General features: G+C 42.5%; 1 non-coding gene across 1 annotated transcript; it reads left to right on the top strand.

Moving 5' to 3' along the window:
• Positions 1–3,569: 3,569 nt before the first annotated feature.
• Positions 3,570–3,641, top strand: TRNAC-ACA (transfer RNA cysteine (anticodon ACA)). The gene has a single exon. It is a non-coding gene; the product is annotated as a tRNA-Cys (tRNA).
• The last annotated feature ends 1,460 nt before the right edge of the window (positions 3,642–5,101 follow it).

Genomic DNA, 5,101 nt, shown 5'->3' with positions numbered 1-5,101 from the left:
AATTTTAGGCTGTGACTATTTTTCAAGTTGCTACTCTTCTTTGTCAATTTAATTCTTAGGCCAGCCACATGACCTAGAACTGTAGAAGGGAATATTTCTGTTTCCCAGCAGCTGCACAGTAAAAGCCATAGCCTGACAGCCACCGGAGGGGACAAGATGTGGCTGGAGCGCCTTAAAACCCTCCTCAGGTGACTCCAGTCCATGACCTGCCAGGTGTCTCCTTGAAAGACCTCAGCTGCAAGGCTCTCTTTGTCTTAACTGCCTGGAAACACACTCAAGTCTAGTAAAAAGTGTTTTCCCTGATCTTTTTCCTGAAAACAATTACACGTGTTGTATTAAAAAAGCATAACTCCAAGGGCATTTTTCATAATATTGTCTGTAATAGGAAAACACTAGAACCAATACGGTGGCGCTAGTGGTGCCACCACAAGAAACTTCCTGTCAACGCAGGAGACTGAAGAGGCACAGGTTACACAGATCCGACCCCTGGGTTGGGAAGATCCCCTGGAGGTGGGCATGGCAACCATTCCAGTATTCTTGCATGGAGAAACCCGGGAACAAAGGAGCCTGGAGGGCTACAGTCCACAGGTTTGCAGTCACACAGGACTGAAGTGACTTAGCAGGAATAGAACCAACACCAACATTATCAGTAGAGAACTACTGTGTGTGATTAGTCTACAAGGGGGCCTTTAGCATGATATTGAGTAAAATGTCACAATTAATTTAAAAAATACATTTAGGTTAAAAAAGTCCAGAGGAGGATTTACAGTATTGCTGTTTAAAATAAGATGTGTGTGTATATATATATCTATATATCTATATCTATCTGTTTGTGTATTTATTAATATATGAAGTATGCATATGTATGTATATATATAGGCCAACAGTGGCAATCACTAGGTGGGTGAACTGGACAATATTCTTAGGGATCATTGTCATTTGGGGAAAGTGTATTCAACATTAAAATACTTTATATTTTAAAAATCAAACAAAACTGTTATTTTTGTAATATAAGTGAAAGTGTTGGTCACTCAGTTTGTGTCCCCATGAACTGTAACCTGCCAGGCTCCTCTGTCCATGAGATTTCCCAGGCAAGAATACTGGAGTGGGTTGCCACGCTCATCTCCACGTGATCTTCCCTGACCCAGGGATCGATCGAACCTGGGTTCCTGCATTGCAGGCAGATTCTTTACCATCTGAGCCCAATATATATAATATAATATAAAACAGTGAATTAAAGTTTGGCAAAATCTTCTTGGGTTCTAAAATGCTTATAGTGGGAAATTTACAAGCGAGTCGGCAGGAAGAAAGCAGTTTAGTGTGAGATGGAAGCCATCAGCTTGTGTAGAGGGTTCTGATGCCTAGATTTATCAGAAGTGAGCATAAATTTTAAAAGGAGAAGAAAATTCTTACAGAATGACTAGATACTTTTTCTAAAGATTAGAGTAAAAATCTGTGTGTAATAAGATTTCTGAGCCCTGACATTTATTGAGGCCATATAGTTGTATTCAATACAACACCATTTTAATTGAATGGAAAAAAAATCGTGAGCATCTATTAAAGTTTACTGTAACTATACTTAAATAAACATCTTGAAAGAAGGGCTTATTTAAGAGTCTACATTACACTGGATAAAGCATGTTATTGCAAGGGGATTTAGGGATTATAAAGATAAACTGCAAACCCAGTTTTGAACTTTTATTATTGCAGAAGAAAATACAGAGGAGGGGAAAATGAGAACATGGAGAAATAGAACCTCACCTTTTGCACAGTCATGATTGTAAAATAGAAAATTTGACAAGTTTTAATTAATTGACAAAATAAACCCTAGATCTCAGGCCTAGGCAACCAGCAACCTACCTTGTGTCTCTAAAGATTTGCTTATCTGGACATTTTCATAAATAGAATCATATATGATGCGTCCCTCTGTGACCAGTTTCTTTCACTTGGCATGCTCTCAGAGTTCATCCACCTAGAGGCACCCATCAGTACATCATTATTTTTATTGCCAAATAATGTTCTCTGGTGTAGATATGCCATATTTTGTTTATCATTTCATCATTCAATAGACATTTTGGTTGCTTCCACGTTTTGGCTATTTGCAATAATGTTGCTATAAATATTTCCCACAGAGTTTTTCAGGGACTTATGCTTTCATGTCTTTTATTGGTACATTGTTGCTGTTGTTGTCTAGTTGCTAAGTCCTGTCCAATGCTTTACGACCCCATGGACTGTAGCCTGCCAAGCTCCTCTGTCCATGGGATTCTCCAGGCAAGAATACTGGAGTGGGTTGCCATTCCATCTTCCAGGGGATATTCCCAACCCAGGAATTGAACCTGCCTCTCCTGCATTACAGGTGGATTCTTAACTGTCTGAACCACCATGGAAGCCCTTTGGTACTACCTAGCTGCTAAATTGCTGAAGTTGCTAATCCTGGAGCTGGTGTTGGTCAGAAATTGTGCCTTAGTCCCTCCAGTTGGATGAGCTGGGGTGGGGACAGGGAGGACCCTGGGCTGAGCTGACTCCCGGGGGAGAACTCCCCTCCTACAAGCAGGACCTCAGTGCTTCTGGCTGCACAAAGCAGAAGGGAGCTTCTGAAACCCTGGGCTGAGAGGATGGGAAAAGCCAGAGGCCACCCTCCTGGGGTCTCAGGTTCTAGGGCAGTTTCCGGACCAGAGCTCAGGTGGGTGGGGGTTAGGGCGGTGGGTGTGGTTCAAACACCAGAGACTGCCTTCCTCCTTACACTGAATGGTTTTAACTGGATGATTACATACTCAAGTGCTGTATGCACTCAGGATAACTTCCTGAGACTGTAGTTATTTTTATAATTTTCCCTAGTTAAATGGTTGATTTGCTGAGAGTCCTCCAGGCTCCTCACTCCACTGTTTAGGAAATCTCAACCCTCTGGGGCATGCTATTATATTAAACTGCACGCCCTACACTCCGCGCCCTTTGGACTTACTATCTGTATCATGTTCTTCTGGTTTAATGGGAAGAGGATGCTCGTAATTCTGGCAACTGTCTGTCTTCCTCTGCTTGGGGTCACCTCAGTCCTGTTTTGAGGCTGAGCCCTGTACATCACTGGGCTCCACGCCCATTGCAGTCCACTCACCCTGCTCTGAATGAGGAGGTCAGAGAGGAGGCCCCTTCCTGCAGAACTTCTCCCAACATTGAGTGGGTGGCCCTCACGCCTGGCCCCACACAGAGGACAGAAGGTCCCATTTTCACTGGAAAAGCCGAGACAAACATTATTAAGGGCTTTGCAGAGTCATTCTAGAACTTTGTCTCTTTTAGTTATTTTCATGTTTCTTTTTACCAGAAAATTATGAACAATTTGCCCAGAAACATCCATTTGTTCTTTTTACATGGCATATAAAGTAATTCGAGACATTGTTATACTCTGCCATACCTAGGCAGAGCTCTAGGTTGAAGTAACTGATTTTTATATATGTTCACTTTCCCTCAGCTGATAAGGGCAACGGTTGTTAGATAATAAGGGGGTATGTTAGTGGAAAGTTTAGAAAGTGAAATTGTATAATTTTAAATATTGCTTTTTAAAGCTATATATCTCCCTGGTAGCTCAGCTGGTAAAGAATCTGCCTACAATGCAGGAGACCCAGGTTCGATTCCTGGGTTGGGAAGAACCCCTGGAGAAGGGATAGGTTACCCAGTCTACTATTCTTGGGCTTCCCTGGTGGCTCGGTTGGTAAAGAATAAGCTTGCAATGAAGGAGATCTGGGTTCCATCCCTGGGTAGGGAAGATCTCCTGGAGAAGGGAAAGGCTACCCACTCTAGTATTCTGGCCTGGAGAATTCCATGGACTGTGTAGTCCATGGGGTTGCAAAGAGTTGGACACGATTGAGCTACTTTCACTTTTAAAGCAAAGCAAGTCTTTTCTATGAGGAGAGCACAAAATTATTGTTTTGTAATTCAAGGAAAATAAAAATAATATAAAAATTGTCTGAAGGTTTCTTAAATCCTCCTGTGTTGTACATTTTGGGGACAATGCTTTTTTCCTATAAATTACTTAGCATTGGAGATTATAATGTAGTCATTGATTGAACCTCAGGAAAAAAAAATTGTTGTTGCTGTTCAGTTGCCAAGTCATGTTTGACTCTTTTTGACCCTATGGGCTGTAGCATACCAGGCTTCTCTGTCCTTCATTATCTCCCAGAGTTTGCTCAAACTCATGTTCATTGAGTTGGTGATGCCATCCAATCATCTCATCCTCTGTCACCCCCTTCTCCTCCTGCCCTCAATCTTTCCCAGCATCAGGGTCTTTTCCAGTGAGTCAGCTCTTCGCATCAGGTGGCCAAAGGACTGGAGCTTCAGCTTCAGCATCAGTCCTTTCAATGAATATTCAGGGCTGATTTCTTTGGCGATGGACTTATATGATCTCCTTGCAGTCCAAGGGACTCTCAAGAGTCTTCTCCAATACGGCAATTCAAAAGCATTTGTTCTTCAGCACTCAGCCTGCTCTCACATCTGCACAAGACTACTGAAAAAAACCATAGCTTTGACTATACGGACCTTTGTTGGCAAAGTGAAAAAAATAGAAGCACTAAAATAAACTACCAGGATATACATTCAGCAAAGTAAACCCAAACTTTAGTTACATCCTACAGATGGCTAATTCTGCCTTCAACAGCCTTGACATGGAAACACTGTGATAGATGTGAACAATTTAATGAGTGGTAACACACAGCTCTCACCTTCAGAAATTTCATATTCTGAAAGGGCAGAGAGGAACACACAGTGAAACCTGTCATTAGAGATTCTAAGAAGGTGATAACGTGAGCGCATCTTCACTTTCATTCATAGCTCCAGTCTCTGCTGCTCCCACGTCTAGAGACACTCAATGGCTGCAGTGATTGTGTGTGAGCAAAATCAAGGTTCCTAAGGACCCCAGGCGACCCCACGACCCTCCAGAGGTAAGACCATCCTGGACAGTGGACACTGTAATGGGGCTTCCTGACCCCCAGAAGCCTAGGTGACAATGAACGAGCGACTGAGTGCATGGAGACCAGAGAGAATGGCTTAGCAAGCTTAACCAGGGGTATATAATCTGGGAGGAAGCTGACTTGTGGGAGTAATGAACAGG

This window comes from Bos taurus, chromosome 14, assembly GCF_002263795.3.
Source record: "Bos taurus isolate L1 Dominette 01449 registration number 42190680 breed Hereford chromosome 14, ARS-UCD2.0, whole genome shotgun sequence".
Classification (NCBI taxonomy): Eukaryota; Metazoa; Chordata; class Mammalia; order Artiodactyla; family Bovidae; genus Bos; species Bos taurus.
Note: the sequence above shows the minus strand (reverse complement) of the source record. Positions and strands in the feature narration are given on the sequence as shown.